The sequence below is a fragment of the Ctenopharyngodon idella genome, chromosome 19 (assembly GCF_019924925.1).
Source record: "Ctenopharyngodon idella isolate HZGC_01 chromosome 19, HZGC01, whole genome shotgun sequence".
In the NCBI taxonomy this organism is placed as follows: Eukaryota; Metazoa; Chordata; class Actinopteri; order Cypriniformes; family Xenocyprididae; genus Ctenopharyngodon; species Ctenopharyngodon idella.
The window spans coordinates 3936885-3955000 of NC_067238.1; the positions used below are offsets into that span (position 1 = coordinate 3936885).

Consider the following 18116-nt stretch of genomic DNA (forward strand, 5'->3'; position numbering starts at 1 on the left):
AATGACACACCAAGCTGACGTCAAAAAACTAGCGACGATGGAATCCAACAGTGTTATCGCCTTGCATTGGCTGCATCTGGTCCAAAGAGCTGAGCTTGAACATGCCACAAAGACTACAGCTGCCTGCCAACTAACACCTTCATGTAAAGACATAACTGTCCATCTCAGCCAGTGGTGGAAAGAGTACTAAAAATTGTACTTAAGTAAAAGTATTGCTATTTAAGAAATAATTGGCTTGAGTACAAGTAGACATACTGAAAAATAATATGACTCAAGTAAGAGTTGCTGAAAAACTACTCAAGTTACTGTGTTACAAAGTGCTTTTTTTTTTTTTTTTTTTTCGATTTTTGCCCAAAATTAGGTGATGTGTGCATTATGGAGCGCTAAACACTGTCCTGCAATGTCTGTTTCATTCATACTGGAAGCAAGAGGGTGCTCTCGTGCAGAAAGTCCACAAGCGAGATTCGCAGAATTATTAAACTTATGACGTTCCAGGAAATTCCATATATGGACAAATAAATCAGAAATTACTACAACCGAATAACATGCAGATATAGATGTTTTGACTGATGAAACATGAAGACAATAAACACATGATTGGGATGATACTGTTATCTGTTTATCTGTGTTCTTCAAGCCAGATCTATGCTAATCGACATAACCTGTATCACTTTTATAATTCAATGCTAATCGACATAGCCTGTATCACAGTATAGAATTTTATAAAATAATATATTTTCTGTCTCATTCTGTGATAAGAAGTAACATGAGACCACAGATGCAAAATTATTTCAAACACAAATGTCATATAGTGTTTTTGGAGCAAAACATGATATTAATTTCATAAATTGTCAAGTTTTAGGCTAAGCAAACACACTAGTTATCCCTGTTGCCATGGAGTGATTGTTTTACAACAAATTTTAAAGTCCACGTAAGATCATTTGAATGATTTTTTTAAGAAGAGCAAAAGCAAAGAAGGGTAAGTGAAAGGTTTGATCAGAGAAATGAGGGATTAAAACAGTGTGAATAGAACTGTGCCAGTAAAAAATAAATAAATAAATAAATACATAAAAAAATGACAAAGGCCAGTGATTGACTGTCAAAGCACGGCTTGAATGCCCCGCCGCCAAGCTGAACTGCAAGTTTTGATTGGTTTTGCACCCAAGTCTGAAGCACAGTGCTCCAGCGCAGTAGTTTGAAAAGTGCCTGTCAAATGCCACCTTTGTTAAAGTACTTTGTACTTTTGGTTAAAAAATAAATGTAGCAAAGTTGAATACTTTATTTTTATTCAACTCAAGCAAAAGTAAAAGTACCACAATTTAGTTATACTGAAGGAAAAAAGAAAAGAAAAATAGTATTAAAGTATTTGTAAATAGTTACTTTCCACCTCTGATATCAGCTGGTATCAGTATTCGTCATTCAAAAAGGGGAACTAAAACTAGGATTACAACTGACCTGCAAAGTCGTTGTGACAGTAGAATATCAATATGTCACGCGGTGACCCCTTGGCTGAATTAAAAGAACAATATTTTTGCAGTAAAGTCGAGTAGATTGTAAATTTTTACATTTTGAATGTATTACTATGTGTTATATTTTGAATTCATGTTCATAAAAAAGACGCTACAGAGCCTGATGTCATATCCCGACCGTTGCAGTTTCAAATTTCCAAATTTCGCATGCTCAAAGTCTAGTGTGACCATGGCTTAATGCGCTGAAGGACCAAATTGCAGCAGACATTGATCCGGACTATTTAAATGTTGAGCTAGCAATCTCATTGGCTGCAATATCAGCAGAGGCCAATCAGTTTGTGCAATGTAAATTACGTAATTGCTAGCAGACTGCACATAAAACCTGTGTCATCTACAAGTTTCATGACTGAACAAGATATTTGTTACATTAAATGTTATTTAAAATGGTGAAAAACCCCTTTCAAATTCACATTTATTTATATAAATTTACATTTATGCGTTTGGCAGATGCTTGTATCCAAAGCGACTTACAGTGCATTCAAGGTATACATTTTTTTTTCATTAGTTCATGCATTCCCTTGGAATCGAACCCATGACCTTGCAAGTGCCATTCTTTAATTTGAGCAACAGGAATGGGATATAGTGCAATCATGTTACTACATTGTATCATATGCTTTGTAGCACAAAATCTTGATAAAAAGGAAAATATGTTAATGTCCATGTAAACTATTACTATATAAATGTATTTAGTACAATTTATAGTTATTATTTGAATGGCCATACTAAAACATTGTTTTTTGTTGCGTATCAAGTCCAAATCACTAAATTTTCAAAGCGAACAAAATGAATTTCACATCCCACAGAGTAGAACATTTGAGGACTGATCCTAGATCAATATTTTCCTCTGAGACACTTGCGGCATCCGTGCCCAGATGTGACAGTTTTGTCCAATTGTGCTCTGAGCTTTGAAGGAAATCCTGTTCAGAACAGCATAATTTGGTGAACACTGCTTTAGAAAGAGATCTGTGATTGTTTGCTGGGGTCCAGAGGGCATCTCTGACCAGTTGGCATTGCCATCTTCACCCATTCTCATGCAACTCCCTATTCAAGCGCCGCCTGAACAGCCTGCAGCTCCGTAAATGCCAAAATCTGCATCGCCTCCGAGCTCCAAAGAACACAGGCAGTGAGCCTGCAGGGTTTAAACCCATGAGAGTGAAACAGGAAGGGGAAGAGGATGAAAGAGAAATGAGAATGAAAGCCGAGATGATACAGGCTGAACTGAATATTTGCTTTTTGTTTTGCAAAAAAGACAATGTTTTTGCTGCGACCTGCTGATGTCCTTCAAATAACATCCAAGGTGACTATGATTCGGAATAAAGTCACATTGATACAAAAAGTGGAATTGATGCAACAAAGCAATTATTCAGTTTTAAACAGTGGGATGAAAGAAGGGTGGGTGAGAGAGTAAACTAATGAGCTTATTTAGATGAAGGCCGATTTGACACGCAACTGTCACAGCTCTTCTCAAAGATAGCGCGAGCTACCCTGCCGCTTCCAAAAGAATCAAAACCATTGATGTAAAACAGTGATTAAAATGCACATTTGGTACTTTTTCTTCCAATGTTTGCTTCTGTTTGCCATCAATGATGTGTTGGCATGCCCATGAAACCAGTGTGATCTCATTAGTATTCATACATAAAGCATAGCTCTAATGCACTTTTTTTTTCTTTTTTCTTTTTTTTGCATTTGGATAAACACTGAAACATAATATGAACAGCTTCTGAAACATCAACACTTTAGTGTATTATTAATACAAACATTTAACAGCCCTTTTGTTGAAGTTCATAGAATGCTGCATTCATGGAAATCACATTGATTTGGTGTTATTTACAATACAAGAGATTAATTACGTTTAACGCCATTAAATTTATTAAATGCGATTACCACATTATCAGTATTTTCAGTATTTTGACATGTCAACATATGAACAGCAGAAATTATTTATTGTTAAAAAGAAGGGCTTTCTCTTACAATGTTGCTTCTTTTACTATTGAACTGGATTCCTGCAGTGAGAGATTGTATTGGACTCTGCCACTGTAGCAGTGCTCATGCAAAAAATCCAATGATTGTAGTTCGGACTAGTCTTTTGTGAACAGCACAGAGGATTGGTATATATATATATAATCTTTTGTTCATCAAATCTTTTGTTGTATACAACATTTATGTATGCTTCAGTGTTTGTTTTATTGGCATATATTTGCACAGATACACACATTATTCACAGTCTTTCTACATATAGGCCTACCAATGTAAAACATTTTCAAAATTTAATAGTAAAAATAATAACAATATACATTTTTCAAAAGTTTAGGGTTGGTACAATTTTTAGTTGGTACAATGCTAACCAAGGCTGTACCTATTTGGTCAAAAATACAGTTAAACAATAATATTGTGAAATATTATTACAATTTAAACAACTGTTTTCAATTTAATATATTTTAAAATGTAAATTTAATTCATTACCCCAGTCTTCAAAGTCATGTGATCCTTCAGAAATCATTCTAACACCGTGTCCTAACCAGACGCGACGCCACGACAAGCGATAAAAGGTATCTTTCCATGTTAATCTGAGTTTTTGTCCTAACCAGCCACAACGGCGACACGCGAATATTCTATTTTAGAAACGGTTTCTATTTCTCCGCGGTGTCGCGGCTGGAACAGCAACACAAAGTATGGCAATGATAATATCAGGTACTGTTTATGTGCTTTATTTGATGTTAAAAGCGTCTAATGTGAGTTTGGATATCATTCTGTGAGCCCAGCGTTTTAGCTGCAATGAAAACAACACTGGCTAATTCACTTCAGATCTTAAAAATAAATAAATTGGCACAAGAACGTTCAAACTGTCAACTCAATGCGAACAAACAAGTGTATTCTATGACAAAGACTGGTTCAGTCACACAGTATGTACTTTAAATAATGTTTAAATTGTGTAATATTTATGAATTTTACTAAGTACTTGCCCATTTCATTGTGTTCGCTGTGCTCTTGCTGAGAGAGCCCGCCCACACTCTCTTCTGATTGGCTGTGGTTTTTGATTGATTTTATCTATTCTCATTGTCGCGTCTTGTGTGGACAGTCAAATTGCTTGTCGCTGGAATCTTATCGCATCGTGTTTGGTAATGACATGGTGTAATATGCTGATTTGGTGCTCAAGAATCATTACTTATTATCAATGTTGAAAACAATTGTACTGCTAAAAAACAATTGTGGAAACCAAGAAAATATTGTGTAACTTTACAAAAGATTATAAAATGTTGCATATTTATGTATAGTTTAAATAAACATATCGAACTATGTATTATATGTATTATACAGACTATTGGGGTATTGTGTTGCAAGTGCTATTTACACCAAGTGCAATTAGTAACTCTGAATGTTATTCCCATCATTTTACTGCATTTAAAGCATCTTGCCCAATCAGAGTTTACCTTCAAACATTGTGTAAAAAAAAAAAAAACAAACAAAACAAAAAACATAGTATACCTTCATCAAATACTTTCGCTTCAAATCCGCTAAATCCTAGCATCGGTCCATTCAGAAATACTGGTTCGTTGGCAGAAACCTCTAAATGCCACTTCCCTTTGTCAGCAAAAGCCTCTAAGTCCACAGAAGAACCAATTGGAAGAAGCAAATATAATTAAAATATAAAGAATTATCCGTATCGGGCAAAATTTTCATATCAGTGCATCACTCCAAAAAAACAACACATGGACTTATCTCGTTTTGCAGCAAAAGACAGTCAAATTTGTTAAATACCAATGAATTGACTAAAGTGACACATTTTAAAATAAGGCATTTCAATAACTGACTAATAACATTTTCATTGCCATTAAAGTGAAATTACTGAACCATAAACAAATGTCAGACGGACTTAGAGGCTTTTGCATATATATATACATATATATATATATATATATATATATATATATATATATATATATATATATATATATAATATGTATGTATGTATATGTGTGTGTGTGTGTGTGTGTGTGAGTGTATTTAAATACAAATAGTTAAGAAAACTAATTGCATAACTGAAATACAGAGGACAGTAGGGGCAGATTATTGATGGCGGAGGTTGAGAAGGGTTTTTAAAGAAGCGGAGGAGGGAAAATGAAGTTGAAACCAGTGCTTGCTTTTCCTGTGCTTCTGTGTGTGTTTGATAAAATCGTATGCTGGGCCTGTGGGTCTCGCTCTCAGCGGGGTGATGGAAATGCGCTGCTCCTAATCTCCTAATGTATGTTCCTTCGTCCTTGGCCAGGGCACATGGGAGAAAGATGGGGCCTTATCAGCGTTTATGAATTTATGGAAAATATTTCTGCACTGACAATTTTTAGCCCTCTCTCTCAATTTTCCTCCATCGTTCTCTCACCCACCCACTCGCTCGCTTTCTCTCGCACTTTCCTCTAGCGTTCCTGACCAACTTCATACGAGTTTCAGCGGAGGATGGGAACCTGGCAAAGTGGTTGGCAGGAGTTTCTCTGTATTGGAGGGCTGTTTTATAGAATTAATGCTTCTTTTTAAGCCACATACGTTGACAAGCTAATGACGTTGATATGGGGTCTATTTATACACACTCCTGAGAGGCCACACACTTTTACAATATGTGATTTCATTGTCACATTGAGCTGAGCAAAAGATGACAAGAAAACATGGTAGTTAATGAGCATGGCAAATTAATGAGCTAGTTACTGAACTTCAAATAATGATGTTGGTGGTTTGAATTTATAGATTTTTTTATTTTATTTTTTATTTCTATTAGTGTCAGAGTTAATTTAAAGGAGCAACAGGCAGAAACTGCTGTTTGTCTACCTGTCAAATTGTCAACATATTAGTATACATTGCTAATAATCTTCATGCATGTCATTTCGCAAGTGTCTTAAAGGAATGTTCTGGGTTTAAAATGGAGAAAATCCTTTTGGCCCTTATTTTGCCAAAACACAAGCAACATGTTTACAGTATGGCACTGAAAATATGACTATGGAAAGTCTATGGGACAAGAGTAAAAAAAAAAAAAAAAAAAAAAAAAATGTGTAAAAAAATTAAAAGCAGAAATGTGCAGTTTGTATTTTTGTTAAAGCATCAGCTGTACAAAATGTGTTTTTGCACTTTAAAGCTGTTCTTTTAGAGGTGAGACTTCTATTCAAGGTGGATGACCTTATGTGTTACTCAATAGCACGGCAGACACAGGGGACGTGAGGGACATCCTTTTAAAAACATTTGAAAAAAAAAAAAAAAAAAATGTGATTCTGTCCACTGCTTTTTTTCTGGCTGTGTGCCGAACCTAAACTAATTCCATACCTAAACTAATTCCTTTGAACGTGTTTTAACATTCTCAAAAAAAAGATAAGATGGCTGCTCAGTACAAAACAAGTCATGTTGCAAATGATTGATCCATCCATCCATCCATCCATCCATCCATCCATCCATTATTTGGTGATTATTAGCAAGCCAGTCTAAAGTAATGTATAAGATTCTACCAATAAATAATGGGCTGATATTGCATGGACTTCCTACTGTATTATAAACACAATGTTTGTTTTATTTTTTAAAGGATTAGTTCACTTTCAAATGAAAATTAGCCCAAGCTTTTATAAAGGCCTTCTGAAGTGAAGCGATGCGTTTGTATAAAAAAATATCCATATTTAAACAAGTTATAAAGTCAAATATCTATCTTCCGCCAGAACGCTTCCGTATTCAAATTACGGAAAAACAGAACTGGTGCTGCGTTAGTTCCGTAAGTTGAGTATAGGGAAGGTGTAGGACATACAGCGTAAGCTTTTTGAAGAATATGGAAGGCATTTGTGTTTAAAAAGCTTATACATTTTTATTTTTTTTTTTAGAAAATGACAGATCGTTTCGCTAGATAAGACCCTTATTCCTCGTCTGGTATCGTTTAAAGCCCTTTGAAGCTGCACTGAAACTGTAATTTTGACCTTCAACCATTTGGGGTCCGTTGAAGTCCACTATAAGGAGAATAATCCTGGAATGTTTTCGTCAAAAACCTTAATTTATTTTCGACTCAAGAAAGAAAGACATAAACATCTTGGATGGCATGGGGTAAGTAAATTTTAATTTGAAAGTGAACTAATCCTTTAGACAAGTCAAAATTATTATTATGTTATTGTCATATATGCTGTTTGTAGGTCTTAAGGTAATATTTCACTCAAAAATAAAAATTTAGTCATCATTTATTCACCCTCATGCCAAACCTGTAGTACCTTCTTTATCCTGTGGAACACAAAATCACATATTTTAAAGAATGTTGAAAGCCGTTTTGGTTCCCAATGACTAACATTGTATGGATAAAAACAAATAAAAATGGGAACCAAAACTGTTTAAATGTCAACATTCTTCATATAAAAACACTTAATTTCTGTTCAGCAGAAGAAAGAAATGCATACAGGTTTGAAACAAGATGAGGATGAGATGATGACATAATGAAAATGATGTCATTAATTACTCACCCTTGTGTCGTTCCACATCCGTAAGACCTTTGTTCATCTTCAGAACACAAATTAAGATCTTTTTAATTCAACTACCTCTTTTTAATAGATATCCAATGCAACTACCAGTGGTAATTGCATTGGATCTCTATGGAGAGACAGAAACCTTTCAGACTTCATCAAAAAGATCTTAATTTGTGTTCCAAAGATGAACGAAGGTCTTATGGATGTGGAATGACACAGCGGTGAATAATAAATGACAGAATTTTCGTTTTTGGGTGATCGAACCCTTTAATTTTTGGGTGAACTAAGATGCACTAAACTCAGAATGTTCTTTTTATGAATTACCATCATATTTAGACTCTCTTTAAGTGGTACACTGTTTCAGTTCTCTCAGTAAATAAGGAACAGTATAATTTCTTTCCAGCAGTGCTCTGCCATTTGTCTGACCTCTGTCCTTCCTCCGCCACCTGTCGAGGCCTGAAAATGGGCTCTAGAAAAATGAGCGTGTGAAAAATTTCATTTGGGTCATGGTCCCTGGCGCTCACACCCTTCAGCTGAGAGGAGGCAGGCTTCTACATGTGCCGGGAGAGTAAGGAGGGGGAAAGGGAAATTAATAACTTCTGAGAAATAGACCCAGAGCCTCCAGGAAGCTCAGTCGTGATTACAGCAGCATGGGTGGCGGGTGCGAGTGGAACTGTGACTGCACGTTGGAGGTGTTTGTAAGGTTCAGACATTATTAGTATTTCATGCTTTGAAGTATCCCAAGCTATACCGGCCACCAAAGAGCTCAGCTTCTTAACATCGTAATTCAATATGTCTGAAAGAATTTCAGTGTTAAAACAGACAGTTCAGGTTGTTATGATTCCAATTTATTCCAGGTGCCAGCTCATGAAAAGCAAATTGTTGATAAATTCAAAGTCAATAAGAAACAGCAATTACAACCCATTTTACTTCCATAATGGGACATATTGAGTGAGACAGAATGTGCTTCAAATGGTGATGTCTTTTAACAGAAGCTTTAAGTTGTTATGCAAGAAAATATATAAAATAATTTCAGCTCAAATCAGTATTTATTTATTTTGATTGATTGATTGATTGATTGATTGATGTACATGACCATATTGCACAGTTACCTTGTAAACTGTGGCACATGGATAGTAATCATATGGTAGCATGGCAAATATTAAATATATCAACTAATATTAAAATTACTAACTGGAAATAAATAAAAACTAAAACTGAACTAAAGGATAATAATAATAATAACATAAAAGCTTATTCAAAAATGTAAACTGTAATATAAATACTACTAAAATTACACTTGCTTGTTTGATTATTTAGAAAATAAGTAAATGTTGACTTTAAATGTGAAAAACTATATTAAATCAGCAAGTTTAGTTTGTTTGAGCAACTCCCATCACCCACCCAGTTATAACCCACCACCAAAATAGAAGAAACTTTTCGTCTCATTTCCATTCAGAATGCTGCATTCAAAAGTGCTAAAATTGCCAGTAGCCTATATTTAAAAGTTTCATTCTGATGCTTTGAGTTCTCCCAGGATACAACACTTTTTCATTTGTGACTGTCATAGCAATTCACCGCAGGCACTGATGTTCATTCAGGCCCTGATCTGCATAAAGACTGTCAGATGGACTTTTGATTTAAGAATCTTCTTTTATCCTCTGTTCTCTTTAAGCCGCAGCTCTAAAGTCCGTTCCATGAGAGCGCCCATGCATACAAACCTGACAGTCAGTCTGAAAACAAACGCTCATGTTCTCTTCCGGACGATGGAGCTGCAAACTTGTTCTTCAGCGGGTTGTTGTTTGAAACAGTCAAGCGGAAAAAAACAACATGCTTTAAATTTAAAATGCAGATGGAGGGCAGCTGTTGACCTTCGACTTAAGTTATTCACAATGGATGCAATGAAAAACTACCATTATTGAACCATATGTGCCATGTTATTTTTTTGAAAATGTACACCTGGAAACGGGTCAGAAACTAACCTTGTGGCAAATAAGCTAAAAATATCACCAGATCAAAATATGGGGGGAAATACCCCTACAGAGAATGTTTTATCTGTTATCTTCAATGATATATTTCATTATTTTCTATTATATGTTAGTTTATGAGCTAGGCAGGCTAATGCCCTGGGAAGATCTCCCACTTAGAAGTACGAGATGGGCAGTGGTTTAAAAGTTTCAGGCTGACGTAACATTACCAGGTGCTGTCCATGGCGGTGGTGCTGAATTGGTTGATATCTATGGCTCGAGAATTGATAATTCACTCTGTGCAGGGGCTGCTTCACTGCGTTATGTGAGAAAGCGGTGATCTTTTTAAAAGAAGCATTTTAGAAGTAGAAATTGCATTTATCAGGACTCCTGGGATCTTTGTATTAATCGTATTAATTCCTTGGAGACGATATATACATATATAAACTAAATATTATCAAATTGTATAGGCCTATATAAAATTATTTTATTAACAAGTTTCATTCTTGTTTTTATTTGTTTTATTCGTCACACCCGTTTCTGAATATTGCTTTATCTAAGTAGTCTACACTATTTAGATCAATCAATATTCAGAAACAGTTGCACTTATTTTTAATAATAATAACAATTAAATTTTTTTTATTTAATCAAATTTTAATTTTTGATTGAAATAAAAGAATGCTTTATAATATTACATTTAATATGAGAGAAATCCCTGCCTGCCACTGCAGTTTAATACAGTGCAACTCTTAAGTTTTATAAAGAAACCGTCTCGGGTTACGTCTGTAACCCTGGTTCCCTGAATAGGGAACGAGACGCTGCGTTGAATCGCATTGGGATCACCTCTGCATGATTACGTCTTGAAGCACTCGTGAAATCGAACCAATAGTGTGACGGGACGTCAGAGCGGGTGACGTCACGGACCAGGAAACTATAAAGCACTCCTGAGAACAAAGAACGCCAGCTTCTGATGTGGATGAAGCAGACGCTCACAGGTCCGCAGGGAGTATGGCTGAGCAACGCAGCGTCTCGTTCCCTATTCAGGGAACCAGGGTTACAGACGTAACCCGAGACGTTCCCTTTCATGGGAACATCGACGCTGCGTTGAATCGCATTGGGAACCCTATCCCAACTAGGCCATAGGACCAAGTGCCTGTCCTGTTAACTTTGGGACGAGAGCACCGCGGACCCCGGAGTGGAGCCCAAGTGAAGGTTGTAAAACCTAATAAAGGTGTGCTGAGATGACCACCCAGCCGCATCACAGATCTCGCTGATGGGAACTCCCGAGAACAAAGCTTTTGAAGCAGCCATACCTCTGGTGGAGTGTGCCCGGACAGCCAAAGGTGAAGGCTGTCCGGACGATTCATAGGCAAGAGAGATGGCCTCGACCACCCACTTGCTCATTCTCTGCTTAGACGCTGGGCCCCCTTTCTTAGGGGACCCGTAACAGACAAACAACTGATCGGTCTTGCGCCACAGGGCAGCTCTGTGGACATAAGTGTCTAAAGCCCTCACCGGGCATAGCAGATTTAGTTTCTCCTGATCCGCATCTGAAAAGGGTGGAGGACAAAAGGCCTGCAGAACAATGGGCCCCGGGACATTGGTGGGGACCTTGGGTATATACCCCGGTCTATGATGCAGGAAAGCCTTGACCATTCCAGGTGCAAATTCCAAGCATGAAGGAGCAACAGAAAGTGCTTGTAGATCTCCAATTCTTTTGAGAGATGATATAGCCAACAGAAATATAGTTTTCAGAGTGAGGAACTTTTCAGATACTTCCTCTAAAGGTTCAAAGGGAGCCGCAGCCAACCCTTCCAATACAATAGCCAAGTCCCAGGACGGAGTTCTTGTACGCACAGCAGGCCTCAGCCTCTGGGTACCACGGAGAAAACGTATGACTAGGGGGTTCTTTCCCACAGAAATGCCCCCCAAAGGTGCATGATAGGCGGAAATAGCTGCAATATAAACCTTCAATGTAGAAGGGGATAGGCCATCCGAGAATTTTTCTTGGAGAAATTGCAGTACATGACTGATGGATGAGTGGAACGGGTCCACCTGAGATCGGCTACACCAAGTAGCAAACAGCTTCCACTTATATGCATAAAGTTTTCTCGTGGACGGAGCTCTGGAGTGGAGTATGGTCTCCACAACCTCAGTTGAGAGACCGGATTCTATGAGCTCGGCCCCCTCAGAGGCCAAGCCCACAGTTTCCACAACTCCGGGCGGGGGTGAATTATTGTGCCGCCCGCTTGAGACAGGAGATCCTGCCTGATTGGAATCTCCATGGGGGAGCTCTCTAATAGGGACACTAGATCCGAGAACCATATCCGGGTCGGCCAGAACGGGGCTATTAATATGAGACGGACCCCGTCCCGGCGAACCCTCTCCAGAACTCCTGGGAGCAGAGCAATCGGGGGAAAAGCGTACAGACGCAGCCTCAGCCACGCCTGTGCCATGGCATCCAACCCCAGCGGGGCTGGATGGGTCAGGGAATACCACAACGGGCAATGAGAGGTCTCTTTCGAGGCAAACAGATCGACTTCTGCACGACCGAATTTTTTCCAAACGAGCTCCACCACCTCGGGGTGGAGTCTCCACTCCCCGGGCCTCGGCCCCTGTCTCGACAGGATGTCTGCCCCCACATTTTGATGCCCTGGGATATAAGCTGCTCTCAAAGAGAGAAGCTTCCCCTGGGACCACAGGAGGATCTGATGGGATAACTTGCACAGCTGGCGAGACCTCAGACCCCCCTGATGGTTGATGTAGGAAACCACCGACATGTTGTCTGTGCGAACTAACACATGGTGGCCCCAAAGGTCTGGGAGGAAGTATTTGAGTGCTCGAAATACCGCCATCATTTCCAGCCGATTTATGTGCCAGGAACGATGATGGTCCTCCCAAAGACCCTGAGCCGAGCGACCACTCATGATCGCCCCCCAGCCCGTGAGAGACGCATCCGTCGTTAGCATTACGCGACGACAAGGAGCTCCCAGCACAGGTCCCTGGGACAAGAACCAAGGCTTCTTCCACATAACTAAGGCACGAAGGCATCGTCGCGTGACCTTGATCATGCGGAAAGGGTTTCCCCTCGGAGAAAACCCCTTGGTCCTGAGCCACCACTGTAGGGGTCTCATGTGCAGCAGGCCAAAAGGTATCACGCTGGACGCAGCTGCCATCAGACCCAACAGTCTCTGAAACTGTTTCACAGTGAGTGACTGGCCTAATTTCACCCCTTTCACGGCTGAGAGAATGGCATTCACCCGAGCAGGAGACAGACGTGCCTGCATCGTGGTGGAATCCCAGACTACTCCTAGATAATTGGTAGTTTGTGCTGGAAGAAGTACGCTCTTCTTGGCATTGAGTCTCAGCCCTAACCTTCTCATTTGTGACAGAACTACATCTCGATGTTGAACTGCTTGTTGCTCTGACTGAGCTAGAATCAACCAATCGTCGATATAATTTAGTACGCGGATGCCCTGGAGTCTCAGGGGAGCCAGAGCTGCATCCACGCACTTCGTGAAGGTGCGGGGTGAAAGAGACAGGCCGAACGGAAGAACCTTGTATTGGTAAGCTTCGCCCCCGAAAGCAAACCTGAGGAACTTCCAATGCGAAGGATGGATTGACACATGAAAGTAAGCGTCTTTCAGATCTATTGTCACAAACCAGTCCTCGGACCTGATCTGTGTAGTGATCTGTTTGAGTGTAAGCATCTTGAACTTGAGCTTTTGCACTGAACGATTTAACATGCGCAAATCTAGAATAGGACGCAACCCTCCATCCTTCTTCGGAACGATGAAGTAACGGCTGTAAAACCCTGACTGCTTGCTGGGAGGAGGAACCCTTTCTATAGCTCCTTTTTGCAAGAGTGTCATAACTTCTTGTTCCATAACCAGAGACTGCTCGGGACCCACCACTGTAGGAAGGACCCCTTTGAACTGAGGCGGGCGAAACCCGAACTGTATTTTGTAACCCTTTTCTATTGTGAGCAGCACCCATCGAGAAATATTGGGAAGACGTTTCCATTCTTCTAGAAATTCTACTAAGGGAACCAGCCTCTCGAGGCTGGCCTCTGGTGTTATTTGAGCATCCTCGGAGGGTCGGTGGGGACCGCTGCGCCCTGAAGCACACAAGGTGGCAGGGTTGGCAGAACGGCCCCTTGAGGGCACCGAAGAGGGGTTAACTTTATAGATCTTAATACAGGACCCTCTTCGGAGGGGGCTGCCCTCAGAAGTCCTGTGCGCCTGGCGTCAGGACTTCTTCGAAGTCTTCCTAGCGATAATGACAGTCCGCAGATCTGTCTTACCCTTGGAAGGCTTTGACTGCGTCGCCCGCCCCGGTCCCCAAGATCTTTGCGGGGGAGCACGGGTGGCGACACTTTGTTTTTGCTGCGCTCTATGCGCAGATGAGGAGCTGGTAGATGGCCGAGGCTGCTCCCGCTCAGCAGCCTCGGCAGGGAGAGAGCGGCGAGGGAGGAACTTTTGAAAGGCTGCTGACTGTTTTTTGGCCTCCTGGAACCTCTCGACGACCGAGGTGACAGAATCGCCGAAGAGGCCCAGGGGAGACAGAGGCGAATCTAGCAGCACGCCTTTATCTCTTTCTCTAATGTCAGAAAGATTTAGCCATAAGTGCCTCTCCGTGGCCACCAGGGCTGCCATAGAACGGCCGATTGTTTTTGCCGTCTCCTTGGTGGCCCGGAGAGCTAAATCGGTGGCCTTTCGCAGTTCCTGGATGGTCTCAAAACTCGCCTCACCGCTTTCGTCAATTTCCCCCAGCAGGTCGGCCTGGTAGGCTTGCAGGATCGACATTGTGTGTAAGCAGGCTGCAGCCTGACCTGCTGAGGCATAAGCTTTGCCCACCAAGGCCGATGTTGTACGTAATGGCCTGGTGGGCAGCGTCGGGGATTTAAGGGACGACGCGGACCTCTCAGGCGAGAGATAGCCCGCGAGCGTCTCTTCAACCCGGGGCATCGTCCCATAACCATATTGTTTCAGCCCCACGATGTTAGAATATATAGATGTTTGGGGGCTGTAAACTCTATATTGAGCCGGCTTCTGCCACGATCTCAACACCTCGGTGTGGAGATCGGGGAAGAACGGCAATCCCCGACTCTGAGGCTGTGACCGGGCGGGCAAAAAACGCTCATCTAACTTGCTCTTTTGCCGCATTTCAGGTCTTTCGGCTGGCCAGTCGATATTTAATTTGGCCACCGCCCGCGTCACAACCTCCAACAGCTCCTCATATGCTGGAGATGAGGATGGCGAGACCTCCTCTCCAGCCTCGACGCTCATCACATCCAACTCCTCAGAGCTGGATAGATGAAGCGCCGGTGCCTCTCTCCTGGGGGAAGAAACCGCAGCGCGTGCTTCCACAACCAGGGGAGAGACACTGGATCTGGCAGGTGAGGGCCGAGATAAGGCTGGGCCCGTCTCTAACCCCTCCACCAGATCCATTTGTGAACCCCAGGAATGAAGCCGTCGCTGTGCCTCAGCAGCAGCGGGACCCGATCCCTGGGGAACACTCGCCGCGGCGCCTTCTTTCTCTTTGTCGAAGAACGCCCGGCGTGAACGGAGTATACGGAGCGTTAGCTTCTCACAATGCACGCAGACAGCTCCCTCGAGAGCTGCCTGGGCATGCTCCACTCCCAAGCAAGCAACGCACATCTCGTGTGTATCCCCGCCCGTGATGAAGCGAGGGCAGGGAGGAACACACTTGACAAACTGCTGCTTGCTTGTCGCCATAATAAGTGTCTTAACTTATATATATATATATATATATATTATATTATAAGTGCTTGGTGAAACGAAAATCTGCTCTTGTCCTCGGACGAAGAGATATTCATTTTCTGTATGTATATAGCGGACAGACAACACCAAATAAGACACACGAAAACACAGAGCGCTGCTGAAGACACAGAAGCTGGCGTTCTTTGTTCTCAGGAGTGCTTTATAGTTTCCTGGTCCGTGACGTCACCCGCTCTGACGTCCCGTCACACTATTGGTTCGATTTCACGAGTGCTTCAAGACGTAATCACGCAGAGGTGATCCCAATGCGATTCAACGCAGAGTCGATGTTCCCATGAAAGGGAACTATAAACCGCTTACTAGCTGGCCTCCATTACACTCCATTACAGCCCCATCCAGGTCATGAAAGGCCAACTTGCACCACTCTGGGGTGCGTTTCCCAAAAGCATTGTTAGCCAACTATGGTCGCAAGTTCCATCATTATCAGTGTAATTCAATGAGTCAGTGTTTCCCAAAACCATAGTTCCAATGAACATTCGCAAACAGCATCGCAAAGTCGTGTGGTTGGAACTACAGCCTCTCAACCTGTGGTTAGAAGCATAGTTTATTGCTTGCATGACATGTGGATTTAATAAATCCTTATCTTGCTGGAAATAAGCCAGCTGACATTCAGTACAATCTGTATCTTTTATTTCGAATATATACAAATGTCATTTATGACTTTTATTTTGTCAAGAGATTTAAAGCGCCATTTTTGCATGTGCGTACATGATCTAGTACATAAGAAGGAGCCTATCTCGACAAATCTGTGACAGTATGGTTTGAGAAACTATGGTAGTCAAGCAGTAAGTTATGTAGTTGTACAGGAAACGCATCCCTGAGCGGGATGCAAACCAGTGTCAACTGGCATGGGAGATGGCATGTTAACAAGTATGCTAGTGCACCTCTTGAGGCCAGAGGAATGACGTTTTGCCTATATAGCTCTTACTAGCTGGCCTCCATTACACTTACCCCCATCCAGATCATGTCACCAATGTTCTACTCGCACCAATCTTTAAGCGGAATTTGAACCAGCATTAAATGGCATGGGAGGTGGGTGCTAAAAAGTACGCTAAAGACATCTAGCATACTTTTTGAAGTCAGTGGAGTGAAGTTTGCTTATACAGCTCAAACTTACTGGCCTTCGTTACACTCACCTCCATCCGGGTCACAACACCAATGTCCTACTCGCACCAATCCGAGCAAGATTTGAACCAGTTCCAATCAGCATGGGAGGCGGGTGTGCTAAAAACAACACTGAAGACAGTAGCTTCTAACATCAGCCGTTAGTGCACCTCTTGAGGGCAGGGGGTAAAATGTACCTGAACAGCTCTCACAAGCTGGCCTATGTTACATAAGAACTGTCTAATTTTTTCCTCAAAAATGATTGGGATCCTTATTTTTGTTTCTTTAACTCCACTTGTCTGTTCTTGCACTTTGGCTCATTGAATATCTATGGGTTCTGTGGAGTTCTAAATGAATGAAAATATGTTCTTTAGTTGATAAATAAGGCTAGCTGAGCAGGCGCCTGACAGATGTTATAACAGCTTTGGGTTTATTTTTATGAATTGAAAAAACAATACAAAAGCAAGAGACTCAAATTTATCGTTAATGGCTGCCACCTGTTTTGACGATTGAAAACTGTAATTTTGCTGAACTCCAGCCCAGAAAACAACGTGTCAAGCTTCAGAAAAGCGTCACATCTGAGAAACACCATTAAAGTTTTTGTCTTTATTCAGATCTGTTATTGTTCACGATAAATTAAGTATTATTCTTCACTTTGTCATCCTGAACCATTTTTTTCTATAGACATAAATGAAACCTTAAACCATGCTACTTGAAAAGTATGCTGTTACTGTTTTAGGCAATCAGTCTTTCAAACGGAGAATGATAAAGCTAGTGAAACAAATCCCATAGATTTACATAGAAGAAGGGACAAGAGCCATATCCAGAGACTAGAATGGTTTTACACCGACACTACTTACATTTTCTTCCATGAAATGTAAAAATCTTGGGAAAAATGAATGAGAAAAAAAAGACAGCAGATAATGTTCTCAAGACATTGAGCAATCAAAATATTTTTACATGTCACTGTGCCACAACACACTACTTTGTGTTTTTTTAATGTCTTTGTAATATTTGTTGGGCTTTCTTTAATTTATACCTGTTAGTTTTAAAACTGTGTCTCACTGTATGTGATGCAGTTTGTGTGGTACCCTGGTGGCAGACATTAGAGGTTTAATAACTGTGTCAGCGTGATTAATAATGGTGGAATACCCGAGCAGAGCTGCCATCATCAGTGCACTGATTACACCTGCTTTAAACTACATTACCCACAGTGAACTCTGCCCTGCCCCAACACCA

General features: G+C 40.9%; 1 protein-coding gene across 7 annotated transcripts in view; it reads left to right on the forward strand.

Moving 5' to 3' along the window:
- Positions 1-18116, forward strand: part of ptprua (protein tyrosine phosphatase receptor type Ua) — a 317746-nt gene that overhangs the window by 124795 nt on the left and 174835 nt on the right. The gene's annotated exons all lie outside the window — the stretch shown is intronic.